We start from the raw sequence: 22,326 nt of genomic DNA, 5'->3' as shown, positions 1-22,326 counted from the left end.
CACCATTTTTACTTAACTTTTTATCCTCTTCATATTATTTTTTTGATGAAAAAGCCTTAATTTTACTGTTTTCAAGTAATTGATGGTTTTCCTTTAGTCAGTGCTTTGCGTCTTAAAGAAGTTTTGTCCAGCTTCTAGGACAGCCAGAGGCAGTTTTGCCAGTCCCTGTCCCTACCCTCCCTTGCACGCCCATCTCTACCCCACTGGATCTGGGGACTTTTCACCTCTGGGTAGGTGAGGTGCTACTGACATCTAGTGGGTAGAGACTAGGGGTACTGCCAAACCTCATCTAATACACAGGACAGCTGCCCTTACAAGAAATTGTCTAGCCCAAGCAAAGCAAAATCCTTGACAACTTCAACCTTTTCTCCATTTATCGTGGTGTTAACCTGTTGGTCCTGTTGTGAGGATTTGGGCCTCTCTACCTCGAGATGAAATCCGTACTGAAGGCTGCAATCTTTGATCTTCATCCGCAAGTACTTCAAGGCCTCCCCACTTTCAGCAAGCAAGGTTGTCATCTGCATATTGCTAATAAGCTAATCTGCAGGTTGCTAATAAGCCTTCCTCCAAAGCTGATGTCACATTCTTCTTCATTAGTCCTGTTTCTTTAATTATTTTCCCAGCACACCGATTGAGTAAGTGGCGAGAGAATACAACTCTGTTGCACACATTTCTTGATTTTAAACCATACAGTGTTCCCTTGTTCTGTTAACATTTGATCCATATACAGGTTCCACATGAGCACAATGTAGTATTCTGGAATTGCCATTCTTCTTAAGTCTGTCCATAGTTTGTTCTCAACCACATAGTTGAAGGCCGTGGCACAGTTGTTAAAATACAAGTTAACCACTTTCTAGTATTCTCTGCATCTAACCAAGATCCTTCTGACATCAGCAGTGATAACCCTTGTTTTACTTCCTCTACTGAATTCAGCCTGAATTTCTGGCTGTCAGTGTACTGCTGCATTTGTTTTTGGATGGCCTTCAGCAAAATTTTATATTTTAAGGAATTTATGCTTGTCAGCATTATGGGAAAAAAAAAAACAACCCCAAGATGCCTGACTTGGTGGATGTTGCAACAATCTAGGCAAAAAGTGACAGCGGCCACTATTGATGGAAATGGAGTTTTGGAAAAGAGGGTTCAACCTTTAGAGCTCTTATGGAACTCATACTTGGGTTAGTTCATATTTGGAGTAACTAATGGATGTGTGTCTGGCACTGTTTTAGATACTTTGAAAAGCAAAGGAAGACCTGACAGCTGGTTTATTGAGGGTACCAACCATGGGAGGAAGAACAGCTGACTAAGGGGACAAGAGTGAGATAAAGTAAAAGAGGGATAGGAAACAGAAGAATTTAGGGTCACTGTATTGTATTTCAAAAAGATTCTCACCACTTCATGATTTGACTTTTCAAAACCTAGTAGAATTATGTCAAAAACTAGTGTAACAGGATATTTTTGCTGTAATTAGATACCATTCAAATTGAACAGCATTACCCTGAAGGTATCAAGAAAGTTGAGGGAACAGTCAAAAGTTGAGCAAAGAAGACAGTGAAAGTGAACTACACAGGAGAGTCTTCAAAAGGCTCATGGAAAATTTCCATGGTCATTTATTTACATTTTTCCAAGCATCTTTTTAAACCCCCATGTTAGGTTAACTTTCTTGATGAGCCATGGTTAATGTTGTTTTATCATGGTAATTTCCCCCAAAAATCCTGCAGGTAACTTCAAAATCCTGCAGGGTTTTAGAGTCCTTTGGATTGCAGAATCATTAAGGATATGTCTTGCATTCTAAAATATAGCCGCCTAACCAGACCCTGGAATTCCTGCTCTGGGAGTTGACACACATAGATAATTTTATAAAAGAACCCAGTGAGGAAGGAAAAATATCTGTTGTAGTCCTTAGTAGATTATGCTTAGACTTAAAGGTGACTTTTTAGGAAAACAGTTGCTTAAATGCTGAAGGTTCAAAGGACACCTAAGGGCAGAGGACCTGGGTAAGTCGTCCCAATTCTGTGAACCTAGAAATCTGAATTCCAAGAGAATTAAAATGGGTTTGTTAGTAGTAATTTCAAGTAGAAGAGATTTAATAGTATGTTGTCTGGTTAAGTCAGGATAGCTAAGGCTTTGCCATTAAACTTTGCCACTAAACTAACAGGGTGTGAGTCATTTTAATCTCTCTGCAAATGTGAAGCCTTGTGCGAAATGGGGCCTTTGCTCTTTGATTTCAAAAATCTTTCCAACTAGGAAATCATTTTCCTATAAGATAATGATTAGTTTATTGTTTGTGAAGTCTGTTCTGTTGCTGTCTTCTATGGCAAGTTCCTCAAGTTCCTTGAATACTTAACACCAAAATCTGCAAACAGAAATGGGAGAGGGGCTCCCAGAAGCCTTTTGTGAAATTACCAGGAAGAGTATTTCTATGTACTTTAACTGATTGCTTAACTGTTTCGTTTTAGAGAAGAAATTTACCCCAAACTCAGATGTAGCTTATAAAGACACATTTGTTAAGTCTTAAACAGGACAAAGACATATTATCTGGATGAGGGAAGACCATTGGCAGGAGGCCATAATGGTGCCCAAAGATTTACAGAGAGCGTGCTGCTTAAATAAGACGTGGGAGTACAAAGGAAACTCACAAAAGCATGATTGGTAGCATATCAATATATCACAAGTACTGGTGAGACTGTAGAAGCAGGAATGGGACTGTGATTGGTACACATAACATTACTCTAGATCATAGGGGCCCAAACTTATCTGACCTACCACCCCCTTACAGAAAAAAACTTAGTCTCTCTCCCCACTCCTAGCAGATGAAAATGTTTGTATGATAGCCCTTAATCCAGAATATAGTGTATGTATCTGTGTTTGCTGCTCCTTGTATCATACTGGAGTTCGTGTGTGTGTGTGTGTAAGAGGTTTTTTAAAAAACATTTTATTAGGGGCTCATACAACTCTTATCACAATCCATACATATACATACATCAATTGTATAAAGCACATCTGTACATTATTTGCCCTAATCATTTTCAAAGCATTTGCTCTCCACTTAAGCCCTTTGCATCCGGTCCTCTTTTTTTTTCCCCCTCCCTCTCTGCTCCCCCCTCCCTCATGAGCCCTTGATAATTTGTAGATTATTATTTTGTCTTATCTTGCCCTATCAGCGTCTCCCTTCACCCCTTTCTCTGTTGTCCGTCCCCCAGGGAGGAGGTCACATGTAGATCCTTGTAATCAGTTCCCCCTTTCCAAACCACTCACCCTTTACTCTCCCTGCATCGCCCCTCACCAACTGGTTATGAAGGTATCATCCACCCTGGATTCCCTGTGCCTCCAGCTCCTATATGCACCAGTGTACAACCTCTGCTCTATCTAGACTTGCAAGGTAGAATTTGGATCTTGGTAGTTGGGGGGAGGAAGCATCCAGGATCTGGGGGAAAGCTGTATTCTTCATAGGTGCTACATCACACCCTGACTGACTCATCTGCTCCCATAGACCCCTCTGCGAGGGGGTCTCCAGTGGCCAACAAATGGGCTTTGGGTCTCCACTCTGCACTTCCCCCTTCAGTCACTATGGTTAGATTTTTTTTTTTTTGGATAATGCCTTATCCCATCCCTTTGGCACCTTGTGATCGCACAGGCTGGTGTGCTTCTTCCATGTGGGCTTTGTTGCTTCTGAGCTAGATGGCCGCTTGTTCACCTTCAAGCCTTTAAGACCCCAGACACTAGCTCTTTTGATAGCTGGGCACCATCAGCTTTCTTTGCCACATTTGTGTATGCATCCGTTTGTCCTCTGCGATCGTATTATGGAGGTATGCAGCCAATGGTATGATTTTTTGTTCTTTGATGCCTGATAACTGATCCCTTCGGGACCACATGATCACACAGGCTGATGAGTTCTTCCATGTGGACTTTCTTGCTTCTGAGCTAGATGGCCGCTTGTTTATCTTCAAGCCTTTAAGAACCCAGACACTATCTCTTTTGATAGCCGGGCACCGTCAGCTTTCTTCACCACATTTACTTGTTCACCCGCTTTGGCTTTAGCATTTATGTCAGGAGGGTGAGCATCATAGAATGCCAATTTAATAGACGAAAGTATTCATGCGTTGAGGGAGTGCGTGAGTAGTGGCCCAAGGTCCTTCTGCCACCTTAATACTAAACCTATAAATATAGACACATAGATCTATTTCCCCAGCCTCATATATAATTTGCATGTACATGTCTTTGTCTAGACCTCTATAAATGCCCTTTGCCTCCTAGTTCTTTCCTCTATTTCTCTTGACTTTCCTCCTGCCCCACTATCATGCTCTGCCCCCACCTGGGTTACAGCTATATCACTTCTTTACGTAACCTTACCCTTGATCATTCCCTACCAGGCCTGCCACTTCCCCCTCGCCACCAATTTGGATCCCATGTTGTTCCCTTGTCCCTGGGTTTGTTAACACCATTTCCTTACACCACCCCCCCACCCTCTCCTTATCCCAAGTCCCCCCGGAACTGTCGGTCCCGTTGTTCCTCCTCCAGTTAGTTCATCCAGCCCGTCCTATCCAGACAGACCTACGGAGATAACAACATGCACAAAAACAAGACGGGAAAACAAAGCAACAGTATGCAACAAGACAACAGAACAGCGACAACAAACCACTGACAAAGAACAAAACAAAGCACATCAAGAAAGAAAAGCTTGTAGTTAGTTCAAGGATCGTTTGTTGGCCTTTAGGAGTGTTTTCCAGTCCAGTCTGCGGGGCACCACTCTCTGGCCCCAAAGTCCACTTTCAGCATTCCCTGGGGACCTTGCCGCTCCATTCCCTTGCTGTTCCGCTGCTCTCCCCCAGTGCTTTGCCTCGGTGTGGTGGGATCAGGTCAGGTGCAATTCGCACACTGTGTCTCCGGTGCTGTCCCCTGTAGCACTGTAGTGGGGCCAGCCATGTTGTCCTCTCTGGACTGGCTGCTCTAATCAGGAACATCATCCTCACAGCCTGGTGGGCCTGGCTGTACTCCACTGTCCTCCTCCCCTTCATTTGCTCCCATGTGCTCTGATCAGATATGTCCCTCTCCCGGAGCTACAGAATCAATGTCTTCCTTTGAAACAAATTCTTCTCGGGTGAGGGGCAGGAATCCACTTAATTTTTGGTGCTGGGGCCAGCCTCCCAGACCTCTCCATGCCGGGATGTTGCATTCATTCCTTGCAGCACTGGGTTCAAGTCTGATCCCTCTTTCCCTGTGGAGATATAAACAATACCCTCCCCTTGGGTGGGTTAGTGCCCCATGCTCCTGCTCCCCTTTTCTTCCTTATATTCAACCTTTTATTTTCCTTTCCCCACCTCCTCCCCAGTTGTCTACCATGTGCATCCCCAGTTTTGATCTGGTCTCTGCCATGCTATACAGTTTTCACCCCAAAAATCTTTGTATACAGTAGCCCTATGCCACTTTTGCTTTTTAAAAATTTTTATTATTTTTTTCAATACTTAGCTGGCTCATGTTGTTCTTGCCCTTTTGTGCCTGACTTACTTCGCTTAGCATGATTTCCTCTAATTCTTCCTCTGCCACTATGTGCCTCATACGTTCATCACTGCTTTTTAGTGATGCGTAGTACTCCATTGTATCTATATACCACAGTTTTTTAATCCAGTCGTCAGTTGATGGAAATTTGGGTTGCTTCCAGCTCCTTGCAATTGTGAACTGTGCCGCAATGAACATTGGAGCACAGATGTCTGGCCTTGGTTTGTTTCTTGCCTCTTCTGGGTATATGCCCAGTAGGGGGATTGCTGGGTCATATGGTAACTCTATTTCCATCTGGTTTAGATATCGCCAGATTGATTTCCATAGTGACTGTACATACTTACAGGCCCACCACTAGTGGATGAGAGTTCCTGTCTCCTCACAGCCCCTCCAACACTTGTTGCTTTCTGATTTTTTGAATTGGGCTACCTTTGAGGGTGTCAGGTGGTACCTCATTGTTGTTTTAATTTGCATTTCTCTTATGGCTAAAGATCGGGAACATTTTCTCACATGTTTGTTGGCTATTCGGATTTCTGCCCCTGTGAAACTTCTGTTCAAGTCCTTTGCCCACCTCTCAAGTGGGCTATTAGTTTTTTTTCTTTTTGGAAGCTAGCAGAGTACTGTAGATTTTCATTGCTAAAGATGTTTTCCAAGTCTGTGGACTCTTATTACCCTCTTGGTGAATTCTTTCAATGTACACAAGTGTTTTATCTTCAGTATATCCCATTTGTCAATTTGTGCCTCCTCTGTGTGTGTGTCCTTCCCTATTTCTGTAAGCCCGTGTATTCCCTGTGCCAAAGTTCTCAAGTTGGTCCCAATTCTCTGAATGATGGTCCTAATAGCTGGGGTTTAACTTCAAGGTCTGTGATTCACCTTGAGTTTATTCTTGTGCATGGAGTGAGATAAGGGTGTTGCTTTATTTTTCTTCATGTTAATATCCATTTTTTTTCCAGCACCACTTGTTAAAGAGGGCATCGGCTTCCCATTTGATATTTTTGGGGCCCTTATCAAAGATCAGCTGTCTCATACCAGAGTTCTTAAGGGGCAGTATCGCCTACTTGGGGGGAAAGACTATTCTAGAAAGAACAGCTTATAAGATTGGTTGTGGGGTTCTCCATACAAGGCATTTCTGTATGTGACTTAAGTTCCATGAAGGGCCCACTTCGGCAAGGCTCTACAAGCTAGACTGCCCCTCCTGGGACTCGCTAGGAGAGTGGTAGTAATCCAGTTTATTATATACTATGATTGAGTGCAAGACAATTTCCATTACCAGTTAAAGGTCAGAAATTATTCAATGGAGGTTTAGTCTATATGGAGGCTCAAAATGGAGCCTCTACTGTAACCACCCCTGGAAATCCACAGGGGCAGTTTTACCCTGTCCGATAGGGTCACTCTGAGTTAGCATCTAATTGGGGAGAGAGGGAAGAAATGAGGGAGTGACTAAGGGCTTAACTGGAGAGCAAATGCTTTGAAAATGATTAGGGCAAAGAATGTACAGGTGTGCTTTATACAATTGATGTATGTATATGTATGGATTGTGATAAGAGTTGCATGAACCCCTGATTTTAAAAAGTATGTTGTTGATAGGTCCATTGAGTCACTGTGACTCGTAGCAACCCAATGCACAATCAATGAAACACGACTTGGCCCTGCACTATCCTCACAATTGTTCTTAGTTTTAGTCCATTGTTGCAGCCACTGCCGTCAGTTCCTCTTAATTAGGGCTTTCGCCTTTTTTTGCTGTAAACCATAGCCTTTGGTGAATTTAGGGCTCAGCATTTTAAACTTTTTTTTTCCAGGTAAAAAATAATTTGTTTAGTTTTGTTTTTTAAATCATTTTATTAGAGGCTCATACAACTCATCATAATCCATATTTCAGTTGTGTAAAGCACATTTGTTCATTTATTACTCTCATCATTCTCAAGACATTTGCTCTCCACTTAAGCCCCTGGCATCAGCTCCTCATTTCCCACCCCCCCGAAACCCTCCTACCTCATGAACCCTTGATAATTTATAAATTATTATTTTGTCATATCTTACACTGTCCAACATCTCCCTTCACCCACTTTTCTGTTGTCCGTCCTCCAGGGAGGAGGTTATATGTAGATCCTTGTAATCGGTTCCCCTTTCCACCCCACCCTCCCGGTATTGCCAATTTCACCACTGGTCCTGAAGAGATCATCTGCCCTGGATTCCTTGTGTTTCCACTTCCTATCTGCACCAGTGTACATCCTCTGGTCTAGCCAGACTTTTATGGTAGAATTGGGATCATGATAGTAAGGGGGGTGGGGGAGAGAAACATTCAGGAACTAGAGGAAAATTGCAGAATTTTAAACTCTTAATGTAGTGTATTATATATATGTCCAAATATCATGCCTAAATTATAGATATAAGAATTTCAGAGTGCGTTAACTATGTCTTCGAGGTTCCCTTTCTTTACTATTCTCCAGTCACCTCTGGTGTGTATGTAGTCTTCTGTTTAGGCATTTCTCATACCAATGCAAGCCCTGCTCCGAATTATGCATAATGCTCATTCTTTCTTCTGCAATTAAAATGACCATTTCAATGATGGGTGGATGTAACCTTGGACAAATGATTTGTTTTTCTCCTATGATTCTTGATTTCATAATTAAAGTGCTTTCCAGCTAGGTTCTTTTGTAGATCTGAAATTGTATGTTTAAGATACTTTTATTATTTTTATTATTTATAAAAGTTTTTTTATAAGCAAGTAGAAATGAGTGACAGCCATAATTATCGATGGTCTTTTGAAAGAATATGTTGATTGGTAGCATTGTTTAATTAGATAAATTTCTCATTAGAGACCTATACAAGGATGACATATGTGGGGTATAGGGTGGAGCAGAAAAATGGAGTGGATTTATGATTTTCCGTTTATTGTCAATGAAGACTTTACTTCATTAAAAAATATATGGGAGGTCTACTTCCAATATGCTGCTCAAAATTTGTCATCATATCTCAGTACTATATTGTGTTTTAATTCTATACTTTCATTTCCCCTCAGTGTATCTTTAGAGTCTAGCTCAATACCTTACAAAGAATAATGTATGGAGTCCATGTCTGTGTTATGAATGAAACTTATTCCTAAAGAGAAGTTATATAGATCATTCAGAATAGGTCCATATGGTTCTTTGTCTTGACAGTCAAATGTTCGTATATAGTAAGATATGTTTCTCTTTCTGTGTCTATAAAACAAGCACTTCCAAATGTACTATAACCTTCTAAACATAGTACATAATAATAACAGAAATACATGTGGTACTGAAGAGTAGAAGAAATACTGGATTGATACACAGTACTGTAAAAATTAAAAACAATTCTTCAAACAGTTTTGATATGGAAAAAAAAGATTATGATTAACAGTTTTGGTTCCATCAGTGTCTTCAAAACTGGCATTTTTGAATTAACATAATTAATAATTGGATGGTATAGGAGAAGATGACGGAAAGATGTCTACTGTTGAGAAGGATGGGCCTGGTGTTGGTGTTGGAGAGAATGGGCCTGGTGCAGGAGAGTCACATTGATTCTGCTGCCAGAGAGGGGGTGAGGTTTACTACTGGAGTCAATTTCCTCAGGTAGGTTTCAAGGGTGGTGTGTACAGTGCTGATGTTTTTCTTCTTATAGACGTAAAATGGCCTTTAAGCCATTGAGACCATTGGTAACTGGCAAACTTGGATGAACCTCTCTGTTTGTTCCTCTAATATTGCTTCAATGAGGTGAAAGACTTCAGCCAACTCTTTCATCAAGAGCTTTTAGCTATAGACTCCTTAGATTCTGGTCTGCCTCAGATGTTGTTATCTGCTGCTCTGGGTCTTCACCGTGCTTCATTGTTCCCCCTTTCTCCTTTAAAAAGGTCTGAGCGATCTCCACATGTAACCTAGTAACACTTTTTCATGACCTCTTTCTGACCATTTTACTCTTTCCACTTTATATTTATTTGTCATTGTTTTCCTTTTCTTCAGTGCACCAGTAGCACTTGCTTTGGAGGGTAAACAAGAAGAAAATGTAGACCAGGTACCAAGGTGTACACTCAGTACACAGGGTATATAGCAACATGCTCTAACTTAAAGGAAGATGACATTCCCCTTCAGTGAGCTGACAAACCACCCACCAGGTGACTCCTTTATAGGTTTTAGGGATTGCGAATACCAATTTGAGGAGTGGGACACAATTTAATCCATAACAACCTTATAGGAATTTTGCAAAATGGTGGCATTTTTAACATTGGCCTGAACGTTTAGTTCAAAAGGAAAATAAATGCCAGTGTTTATGTGTTGCATATACATTTTAAATAAAATTCCTTTAATGTCTTTATATTGGACATTTAACATACAGTTTACAGAGAATGTCTGCCATATAACATATTTAACAAAGATGAAGTCTTGCCAACTAACCTGTATTCATTTAAGTTCAAACAAACGTATGTCTACATGTACTCTTGAAACCTTTCTGCTTCTGACTTTTAATTATGAAACTGGGAAAGAGGGATAAGAGAAAAGGGGATGTGTAAACGAAAAAATAGGAGGAGGGAGAGAGAAGCAGACATAAGAATCTAGTCGAGCTGTTCTCGATGAACTAAGACTGTAGCTTTCAGTTTTCCTTATTTTTTTTTTCTGGCTGCCATTGCTTTCTCCCTAAGGAACTCTGAATTCTCAAACCACCTTTTATTTGGATCCTCAGGGGTTCCTACTTGCCGAAGCAATATATAATATCAAGATTCTGGATGACGCTTTCCTAGACCCTAAACTTATTCATTATGGAGAGGTGCAAGAACCTTACACTGTTCAGTAGAAGTATACTACAAAGTGTGTTACACAGTGATGCATTATGGAAATAAAGGACATTAGTGTAAGTGGATTTGAGAAGGTAACCTAGGTGGGGAAAATGAGGATGTTTGGGATGTATTAAATGGTGGTGGTCCAGGTAAGTGTTTAGCTAGCCAACACATGAGATGAGGAAGGGGGATTAACATTTTATCTTACCTGGGAACTAATTAATAATTAATGCTAAGAACTTAAGATTGGTGAGAACAAGAACATTCTCATTAGTATATAATATTCTTTAGCAGGCTTATATTTTGTTTTGCCTTAAATTCCATGTTTCTCTGATGAGACATTCTCTTTTTATTAATATTTGTTGTTTATCCTGTCATCATTTTATTTTCAACCAGTGTTTGACACTTGCAAACTACAATTAAAACCAAAAATAAACTCACTGCCACCAAGTTGATTCCAAATGGTTGCAACCTTTGAACAACATGTAAACAAAAATAAATGAGTTGTCACATTGTTTTCTCTTACTTTAGGTCCCCAATCCCCCTTTAAAAAAAGATCGTTGTGCCCCTAGGGTCAGTGAGAATTTACTCAATATCCGTGGAAGTGATACACCAGGAGGATGATTGATAATGTTCTCTAACATAAAATGACAATGATGTCTCCAAGGTGAACCAGCACACAGTAATCATAGCTGCATGAATGAACTCTAGCCCCAATCTAAGAATAAGGACTTTTGATATGGCCCTGCTTAATGCTTGTCCTCATGAAGAGATGACTGAAGATATGGGTGGTATGACAAAGTGTAGTAAAGAAACTAGATAGTGCCCCACTATCAGAAAGGATGTGCATATCCCTGTTATCAAGACAGTACTGTAAAGTTGATTATGGTAAATTAAAATGTGTTATCACTTGATCTTCCTTTTAACCCATTTTAATGATATTTCAGAGGGGGTTTGTGTGTGTGTGTGGGGGGGGGTTTAAGTGAAGAGGAAATAGACATGGATGAAGCTACTGGTGGATCCCCTCTGACCATGTCCCAGGGATGTGAATAGTCTTGCAGTCATGCAAAATGTATCAGAAAGTGGGTGCTTGCAGATGCCGTTAGGTTAAAATTTGATGCCCATCTCCCTATGATTTTAATGTTTTCTGCTTTTTGATTTTATCTGTCTTACTTTGTTACTGTGTTTTTTATGTTCTTCTGTATGTGAAATCCAGAATAGGTATATCTGTGAAGGCAGTAACTGGATTCATGGTTCCTTGTAGGTACAGCACAGGGAGTTGGAGGGAAATGGGCAGACAATAATGATGAGTACAAGAATGAGGAAAATATTCTAAAACTGAATATAGTGGTGGTTGTATCACCCTTCTTATGGGAATTGAACGAACTATTGGATTTTACTATATATGAATTATATGCCAATAAAAACATTGGTGGGAAAAAGATCTTTAAATTGAAGAATTCCTCAGTGATATCTACTCTGTCTCAGCTACATCTACCCTCCAACACACCCACTGAAGCTTCTTTTAAGTACAATTTCGTAGATGAAATAATTAATGGCCAGGATCATAGGAAATTCATATTTTAAAAAGTGATTACTATATATCAGGCACTGTGCTACATTATATGTTTTGTGTGTATAGTATATTTAATCCATAAAACTCTTTAAGTTAGTTATTCCATTTTAAATACAAAGCATTTGGAGTTTAGGGGAAAATTAAGTAACTTCTCCACACTGGAAGTTGGAGGCATATTTTCAAACCCGTCTCATTGCTTCTAATGTCTGTTCTTTGCTTAGCATTATACAATTTAGGAAAAAGTCTGTCCTCTGAGTCTTTTTTTGTTTCAGTATTTTATGGGGCCTTTATGTTTTTTGCACTATAATATGTATAATCTAATATATTCACTGCTGCTTTTTAAATATGGCATTTATTATATGTAGATGTATTTTTCAGCTAGAGTGCAGTACAGTAAATACACACACATACAAACTAGTGGCAGTGCATTTTGATTGATGAATGCTAAGAAGAACTAGAAATTCCAATGAAATCTCTTTTTAAATTATGTCTTAGTTATTGTGTTGGGCTAAGTTTTCTAGAGGAACAAAATTAGTGACCCTCATATATGTGTAAGAGAGAATTTTATATAAAGAAAGCATTGCAGCCCAGTCCAATTCAAGCCCAAGGGGGTTGAAAACTAGCCAGAGACCCTCAGACTTACAGACCTGCTGGCAGATAAGAGATTGGAAAGCTGGGAGACCACGGGCTAATGAGTGCAGAGTTGTATGGACCCAAATGGACAGGAAAAGGGCAGGCCGTCCAGGCTCGACAGGCCACGTGGGCTGTCCCAGGATGGAGGCAGTTACAGAATCCAAGCAAGCAGGAAGAGCAAAGAGCCACAGGGGAGAAATTATCAGTGTTTGGCATCACCAGTCTGTGATCTGATTGATAGGTCAGATTACACACTACCTCCACACTAAACTCACTGCCATCGAGTCAATGCTGACTCATAGCAACCCTATATGACAGGGTAGAACTGTCCTTGTGAATTTCTGAGACTAACTTTATGGGAGTGGAAAGCTCCATCTGTGTCCCATGCAGGAGCTGGTGGTTTCAGACTGCTGGCCTTGTAGTAAGGAGCAGAATTCGTAATCACTACGCCACCAGGGCTTCTCCCAGGCACCATCAATTTGACAAAATATGTCAGTCGTCTTTTACAAAATAGGTTATGCTCTATTTAACATTTGTGTATGTGTGTTAGGTAAGTGGAAATCAAACCTCTAATTTCCTTACTGTCACAAAATTGCAGCTTTTGACCATGTCCTCATTTTCTTAAGAACAAAATTCTTTCAAATCACAATTGTTTGAGTAGTGTATTTGATTGTTAAATGCTTGTGTTTTTAAATTATTACACACTACAATGTTTTCTGTTAGATCAGTGCTTCCCTGGGGGGTTGGGAGAGGGCATTGGAATGATACAGGGGAGCTGAGCTGTAAAGACCAAGAACTACACTTAATCCTGACTTTTGGGCTATAGTGCAAAAGTTTTAAGTTGCCAGGGGATTCCTAGTAATTTTGTTGTGTTTTCCTGGAAAGCTGAGGTGGGGTGTAGTGGAAGGCCAAATAAGTTTGGGAATTTATAAAGACCAAAGGGCAATCATTTGGACAGAACAGGGGCATACTTTTTGGTTTAAAATCAGAAAACGTATATTGCCAGGGTTGTATCTTTTCATTGTTCTTATTTAATCTGTATGCTGAGCAAATAATTCAAAAAGCTGGAATATATGACAAAGTACTTAACATCAGAGTTAGAGGAAGACCCATTAATAGCCTGTGAGATGCAAGGGTCAGACATGTCTATATCTTTCTAACCTTCTTAATCAGTATATACTCATAATCCCTTCCATACGCACTTTGTTTCTCTTCTATGGATCATGATTCTTGGAAATTGTCATAAACAATACTCAAATTATGAGGCTTATTAAATAAATTAACAGGCTACAGATCCGGTTCAGAAATGCTCAGGATACAGTACTTAGGTCAGGACACCTCTCTGCCATGCCCACAGGCAGGCCTCTCCCAGGCCTTCAGCCACATGATCCCTAGGCCTCTGCTATGCTGGATCAAGTGACACTCCTCTCCAACGGAACTCAGCTCCACACGTGAACTCTACACCACTTTGTTTCATGTTCTTGCTGCTGCTACTTCTGCTCCTCATTCCTCTCTCTGATGCCACAATTCTGTCTCCTGGGCAGAGGAGGGTTCAGCACATGATCCAAATGACATACTTCACTTCGGACTCATTTTTCTTGGTATGAATATCTCCTTGCTTCCGCAGGGTGACAAATTTGACCAATCTCCTCCCCTCTGCTATAGTTCTAAATTTTTATAATCGCAGTTAACCCTCTTAGCAATCACCGACAATTGAATCATAACTATCAGCGTTTTCCTCTGCTTTCTATAAGAAAACAAAAAAATTCATCCAGCCTGCATCATCGTACTCATTCTCTGGGAATCACAAATATTATGGCTAGAAAAGTTGTATCAAAAAAATTACTGCACCTCAGAAGACAATCGTACTGACCTTGGAGCATTTTCCTTCAAAGACATTTCCTTCAGAATTAAAAAAAAAATTATTTTGCTGATTTCAATGAAACCAAAAACAAATTGAAAAAGTGATGATATAATAAAGATTAATATGGAAGTTCACATTTAATAAAAATACTACAGAAAGTAAAATTTCCATTTTTTGTGCTTCCAGTTTTCAAAGGGAATATCGTTCTTATCAGAATGCCTACATATTTCATTTACATACCAGATGTTACATGTATATATAGTTGAAAACATACTTGTTATAGAAATACCAAAAAATATCAATTTTTAAATAGTCTGATTCCTTTCAAACTGATATCGTAAGTGAAATAATGTTTTTCAAGACGACAAAATAAAACAGTGTATATACAAAGACGTAGTTAGAAAACTAAAAGGAAGAATACTTTCAGTATATATTAAACAGAAAGTACTCAAGAAAAAATTTCAAGCCTCAAGTTATATTAGAAGAGTCTATGGGGAAATTATTGAACAATGCAGAAAACATCAAAAGAAGATAGAAAGAAACACTGCCACTGGACCAAAAAAACGAGTTGACAGTCAACCATTGATTAAGAAGAGTGTGAGCAAATGCTTAAGGAAAAAGTTCATGTTGCACTGCTCCAGGAATTGATTGAAAAACAATTGAAATGTGTCAACAAGCTGATGGAGTTTAGGAAAAACTCACTCATCTGGCTAACTTACTGGAAGAGATTCTTCTTTAGACCCATTCCAAAGAAAGGTAATCCAACAGAATTGGTTTAAATTATGGCTCATATTGTGGGAAAATACCATTAATATCACGTACAAATCAAGTTTGGCTAACGGTCATCCAACAACAGTTGCAGCAGTACATTGACAGAGGTACGGGCCAGATTCAGAAGAGGACGTAGAGCACTGGTTCTCACCCTTCCTCAGGCCACAACCCTTTCATACAATTCCTCATGTGGTGGTGACCCCCCCCCCAGCCATAAAATTATTTTCTTTGCTACTTCATAACTAATTTTGCTACTGTTGTGAATTGGCCGACCCTGTGAAAGGGGAGTTTGGCCCCAAAAGGGGTCACAACCCAGAGGTTCAGAACCGCTGACATAGAACAAGGGATATTATTGTTGATGTCAGATGGATCGTGGCTCATAGCAGAAAATACCAGGAAGATGTTTACTTGTGTTTCATTGACTATGCAAAGGCATTCAACAGTATGGATCATAACAAACTGGATAACCTTGCGAAGAATGGGAATCCAAGTACAATTAATTGTGCTTATGCTGAACCTGTACATGGATCAAGAAACAATTGTGTCAATAGAACAGGGGAATAGTGCTTGGTTTAAAATCAAGAAAGGGTGTGTCCGTATCCCATACTTGTTCTCAATCTGTATGGTGAGCAGATTATCAGGGAAGCTGCATTATAATAAGAAAAATACAGTATCAGGATTGAACGAAGGTTTACACCTGTGATATGCAGGTGATACAACCGTGCTTGCTGCAAGTGAGGAGGACTTGATGCACTGTGGAAGATGAAGGATTGCAGCCTTCTGGATGGATTACACTCAATGTAAAGAAACCAAAATCCTCCCAACTGGATTTCAACACCTATCTGATAGAAAAAGATTGAAGTCAAGGATTTTTGCTTTACTTAGATATACAGTCCATTTTCTTGGAAGTAGCAGTCAAGAAACAATGTTTTGCGTTAGGTAAAATGTACTGCACAAGACCTCTGAAATATTGAAAGGCAAGGAAGGATGTTGCTTTTGAGTACTACAGTGCTTGACCCAAGCCATGGGATTTCCAATTGCCCCGTATTCATGTAAAAGTTAGATCTTGAGTAAGGAAGATTGAAGAAGAATCAATGCATCTGGATTATGGTACTGGCAAGGATTATTGAAAATACCATGGCTGCTAAACGAGCAAACAAATCTGTCTTGGATGATGTACAGCCAGAATGCTTCTTAGACAAGGACGGTGAAACTTCATCTACATACATTGGACATGTCAGGAGAAACCAGTCCCTAGAGAAGGGCATCATGCTTGGTGAAGTAGCAGGGCAGCAAACAGAGAAATACCTTCAACAAGCTGGATTGACACAGTATCTGCATCGATGGACTCAAGTGTGGTTGCAATTGTGAGGATGGCACAGGGCTGGGCATTGTTTCATTCTATTGTACATGGGGCAGCAGTGTGAGCCAACTTGATGGCAGGTGACACTTAAAGTTCAGAATTGTTAGAAGAGGAGGAATGGATTGGAAACCGAAAGGAAGAGATAAGTGAGGGTACGTTGAGGGATTGTAATAAATGGAGTGAAATAAAAGGTGTTAGAATTGAATACAAAACTGATGATCTGTTTCATAAGCATTCACGCAAACACAATAAAAGGATTTTAAAGTAAATAAATTCTTTCATCATTTCTTTTGTCCTTGTTATTTTCTGGTATTTACCAGACCCATTACCATCAAGTTGACTCCAACTCATGGCAACCCTGTAAGTCAGCACAGAGCTGCTAGGATTTCTCAGACTATGTTTCCAAGAGCAGGCGGCATCAACTTTCTCCCACAGAGAATCCCACTGGTGGATTCAAACAACTGACAACCTGTTGCACCGTTAACTCGAGTTAGCATCTCAGCACTGCAATGTGCTGCTAGCGCTTATTTTCAAATGGATAGGTGCAGTAATTTTTAATGGCATCAGTCCCTTGACTTTTAGAATTTTAACTATGAAGCAGTTTACCCATAGGCATATGTAATATGAATCCCACTACTTTGTGTATTTCTTATTCTTTAACATCTAATATAATTTTTACTTTATCTTCTTAGGATGTGAAAGATGTTTGTTAATAATTGTAGTATATATATATATTTTTAAAACTGAGTAAAAATACTGCAAACCCATCACAGACTAACTATTAAAAGCTCAAATTTAAGATGACAGTTTAGGGCAGTTAATAAAACATGTTTGTGGCGGGCAAGATTGACATAGTTGTTTTGCAGTGTGGAATTGGTACACTTGCTATTTTGGATCATTTGAAAATTCAATATTTGAATAACTTTGAAAATTAGCTGGTTGATGTTTTATTTGCACAACCGTGCTAAAAAGTTTGATCAGGTTTTTTTTTTTTTTAAGATGAAGTTATTTTAACTACAGGAATTCCTGTTTGAGCACATTGTCCTGTTAAAGCATTATGCTTGGTAAGGCAAAAGGGCAGCAGCAAAGAGGAAGGCCTTCACACAGATGGATTGACACCGTGGCAGCAAGCACATGGCACAGGGCCAAGCGGTGTATTATTTTATTGTGCATAAGGTTGCGATGGTCATAACAGACTTGATGGCATCTTACAACAACTTTACACTAAGAATCATTTGTGGTTAATAAGTTTATGTAACTTAGTATCCTTTTAAAAGAATAACCATACAATAAAATAATATAGTACAGTATGTACTATCAGAAATAAAACTACTTGGTGGGTTTTCTAGAGAAGCAGAACCAGTATTAGGTGTTACGTCCAACCTGATTCAAGTCCGTGTGGGCCAGATCTTAAGCTGGGTTTCTTGGGGGCTCCTAGCTGCCAGGGTCAACAAACCAAGAAGCAGGAACACCACAGGCTGGTTGAGGCATAGACAAGTCCAAGGTCAGCAAGTCAGGCTCCTGGCTATAGATCAAATGAATCCAAAGTCAGCAGGCAGTGTGGAAGGCTGCTGTCAGCACCCAGGAGCGTGGACTAGATGCAGGGTCTGGACGCACAGAAAGAAGGGAGCACTCTTCCTTCCCCACAGTGTTAACTTACAGAAGAGTAGGCCACATCTCTGGTGAAGCTTCCTTTCAATCTGACCAAGGCTGTGATCTGATTTAAGGGGATAGCTCTCCGTCCCGGAGATGGATTGGCACAATGCTGCAACAATAGGCGAAAGCATGGCAACAAGTGTGCAGCACCGGCAGTGTTTCCTTCTGTTGTGTAAAAGGTCTCTATGGGTCAGAACCCAAATCAGTGGCATCTAACAACAAACAACAACACTCCATCTTGTTCTTTTACAACTCCTTGGCAGCTCACAGAAGATCCCATCATAGAGTTAATTACATCTTGTTAGAACACAATTCATGGGAGAATCCTGGCCTAGCCAGTTGAAAAAAACCTATCACAGTTAAATACAATTCTCTGGTAGGTGTTGGAAACACATAGTTTTTCATGGCATCCCCAAATGCTGCCGGCAATAAGGAACTGTGTTCAGTGTATTTTATCTTTCATAACGTTTTGTGCTTTTTCATAACAATACATGTTCTTTACATGTTCACATTCGGTGACAATTTTTAGTATCATCATTAGAAAACAGCCCAGAAAATACTATAAAAGTTTTTTGTGATGTAGATAGCACTGTCACCTCAGTGTTATTTAGATATTCCCAAATTCCTCAAGAGTACATTTACCAACTTACCGCTATCTAAAGCAGTGGTTCTCACCCTTCCTAATGCCACGACCCTGTAATACAGTTCCTCATGTTGTGGTGAGCCCCTCAACCATAAAATTATTTTCATGGTTACTTCATAACTAATTTTGCTACTGTTATGAAATGGGCAACTCCTGTGAAAAGGTCGTTAGACTCCCAAAGGGGTCGCAACCCACAGGTTGGGCTAATTTTGAAATTAGAAAATGTTGTTTTTAGGCCCAGTGGTGTAATCCGTACCCTTCTTTTTGGCTCTGCTTCTTTATGCATATGTACAAAGAAATGGGATATAGAGCACATGGTAGAAAGGACAGTGGTAATCAAATGTCCAGTCTCCAACCCCAGTGTTTTTGACGCATATCAGTCTAGCCTGCTAAACCATTCAAATCCACTGCTGCATAAGACAACATTTTCCAGTCCTGAATGGTCCCTGTTTCTATTGATCTTGAGAGGAATTTCTCTCTGATTCAAACCAATTGACAATTTATATTCCAAACTTTTAAACATTTGAAGGTTTTTAGAGTGTAGGCTGATTACAAGTGTTGACTTACTATGTAGCATGATTTTCACAAAGACATCCTGGATACACTTGGTGTTTTGAGTTAGTTTTTCCTCAATGTGGCATCTAAAGTACAGGTACCTTATTCCTAGGATGATTGGAACATATCATGTTTACCTGCATTGTGACTTTGTAAAATAGAGATTTATATGTGTATACATTGTGTATAGTGTGCACATAGACTTAAATGCTGTAGTAATTTTAAATGTGGTAAGAGTTCAGTTAATTAAGACTTGTTTTGTAACTAGGGTGATAGTTGTGAATAATTTGCTCTTCTTGACCCACTCTCATATACCAACTGAGCTTGTCACGTGCTCTCAAAGATGATGCACGTGAACATGAGGTTTGCAAAAATCTGACAGATTCTAACTATAACTCAGCTTGTCGCCAGTGTTATAATTTATTTAGAATTGTGTAATACAGTTATTAGTGAACTAATGTGGAATGAGGGCAGATCATACTTTTATTTTTGTGTGAAATTATGAGACATGACAAAGGTTGGAATTCTGTAATAAGTACTCAAGAATGTTAACCTACTTGCAATAAATACAATTAATAATGTACATAAAAGAATGAAATTAGGCTAATTTCTTTAAAAAAAGAATTATTCATGAACAGAAAGTGGACAGCATAGATTTGATGACAGGAAGGTTGTAGCTAATCTGAATTACTGAGGGACCTAGGACGCTTGCTCAGAGGGATTACAGAATAATTATGTTAATATGCAATTATCACCTCATTTCTTCTGTAGTAACCTCAAGATGTAGTGTAGTGAGGGTGTTATAGCAAGTGCTGATAGTTTGCAAAAATACTGATGTTTGAGATTTCTGAGACAATAAGTCTAGCTTGAGGCATATAAGTGATGATCTGTCATCCTGAAGACAGATCTGACCTTTGTACGTTTTTAATGTTCACAGCATATAACTACAGGCAGATATAGCTGTAGAACTCATTAGGAGTTTCTAGAAACTGAAATATGTTTTATGTAGATGTAAAATTCCATTTACAGCTTTTTATAACATGTGTGAGTTTTTTAAGTATGTTTTTAAATCAGTTCAAAGCAAATTATATGATTTCATGGGAGAACACTTAGCTGAAATATTTGCTAAAAATAATCCTAATAATATAGAAAAACCATTTAGATTTAGAAGATTAAAATAACATAACAATAATTTCTGTATTACAATTTATAAACTTGACTTTTAAATTTAAATAATGAATAATGCCTATTTCTAATAGGTTCTGTATTTGGTATTAGCTAGTATTGACTTTTTAAAGTATTGATGGCTCTATTATTATCTATTTAATTATATGATTAAAAGGTAGTTGTGAACTACTACTTAATGCAAAGTAAAAATAGCTTACAGACCAACTGATTTATGAAAATCACAAGTATCCACATGAATGTAGTGATACAGTTTTTGATGTTAGAATTCTAAATCCATTATTTATTGCAACAGAGTTTGATAGTTTATTGTCCTATATTGTATTTCAGGGCAACAGCTACAAGTCTTAAATACGGCTATTAAGTAAAGAACTGTATTTTCATGTTTAATAGTTAAAATATGTTTTGAAAATTAAGTGAGGAAAATTTTAATTACTGCTTTATTAGCTTACTGAACCAATTTCTGATACCATATTTCTAATATTAATGTGCTAAGAATATCTTCCCAACTGAACCTGAAAAAAGAATTGTGGAGAGGTAATTATTGAGGCAAATAAGCCATATTTCATTGTGTAGATGCAAAAGAGAACTTTGCTCATTCAGTAGCTCATTTTATATTTGACCTGATTCTTTGGTTTTTTTCCTAACTGCAGTTCATCGATTGGCAATCTGTTATATATATGTATATATAAATATAATCTTTTGATGTATTTGAATGAAGTAGAGTTTGGAATCTTCTGAATGTGCAATCACGGAAGGCTCTTAAAAAGCCATTCTGATCATGAGGGTGCAGTCTAAACCGACATGATGTTCTCACAGTTTGTCACCCTGCTGTTCAGGGGGATCAATGAAGTTGCTTTAAATGGGAAGCGTCTGTTCCATCTCTGAACCTCTAACACCAGAACAGATGGGTAGAACATGGAACATGGAAGGTTTTACCTCTGAGGTGGTAACAGTGAAGCCACTCATTAACACTGAATTTACCACTTCGTTAGCAACGTTGCTTCCTGTTGAGAAAAACTAATATAGGCTTTCAAATTGACTGAGCATATATTTGTCTACCTCCGTGATTATAATAAGCAGGAATAGAAAGTTAGTATATTTCAGACTTAAATTGCTTACCAAAAAAAAATTCTTGTCTTTCAGATTTATGAGCTTGTGGCTACTGAGGCATTTCGCTTTTCTCCCTAATTTAACAAGAAATGCTGGAATGGGTAATAGTATAGCATCAAGTTTGCTTTTCCTTTCATTGACATTTGCACACTTCTTCCTAACACATGCTTGTGCTGCCCGTTTTTAACTTCTGTGTATGTGATGTTGAGACTCCTGCTGGGTGCTGCATTAGCACCATTTTGGGGTGAGATCATTGAATATGATCTTATTGGAAGTCTATTTTTATTACTGTGGAAACTTGCCAATATCAAAACCATCTTAAGACAGGAAAATGATTGGTGGTATAAATGATAATGCTAAAGAAGAATATTTATAATACTTATTGTTTGTGTTTATTATATAAAAATATCATGTAGAATGATAAGATCTTGTTTTATAAGTGCTTATCTGCTTTATGAAATAAGAAAATAGTAATTAGAACAATTTTTTAACCAAGAATTTATTTTTCTTGAAGTATGAAATTGGTCCTATAAAACAGAATAGAATTAATAAACTTTATTGGGAGTGTGAGCGATGTTTTTGTTTTTTGGGGGGCCAGCATACATATATTTGAATGTACACTTATGACAAATATATTTAAATACTAGATATGGTCAACTTCTAGAAAGATAAGAAAGCA

General features: G+C 38.8%; 1 protein-coding gene across 9 annotated transcripts in view; it reads left to right on the top strand.

Moving 5' to 3' along the window:
• ZNF644 (zinc finger protein 644) overlaps nucleotides 1–22,326 on the top strand; it is a 101,784-nt gene that overhangs the window by 57,215 nt on the left and 22,243 nt on the right. Inside the window, exon 3 of one of the 9 annotated variants that reach the window (XM_075558322.1) lies at nucleotides 21,681–21,748. The exons of the other annotated variants lie outside the window; for them this stretch is intronic. The gene's annotated coding sequence lies outside the window, so the exon portion shown is untranslated. The remainder of the gene's footprint in view (nucleotides 1–21,680; nucleotides 21,749–22,326) is intronic. 9 annotated transcript variants of the gene reach the window in all.

This window comes from Tenrec ecaudatus, chromosome 1 (genome assembly GCF_050624435.1).
Source record: "Tenrec ecaudatus isolate mTenEca1 chromosome 1, mTenEca1.hap1, whole genome shotgun sequence".
In the NCBI taxonomy this organism is placed as follows: domain Eukaryota; kingdom Metazoa; phylum Chordata; class Mammalia; order Afrosoricida; family Tenrecidae; genus Tenrec; species Tenrec ecaudatus.
Note: the sequence above shows the minus strand (reverse complement) of the source record. Positions and strands in the feature narration are given on the sequence as shown.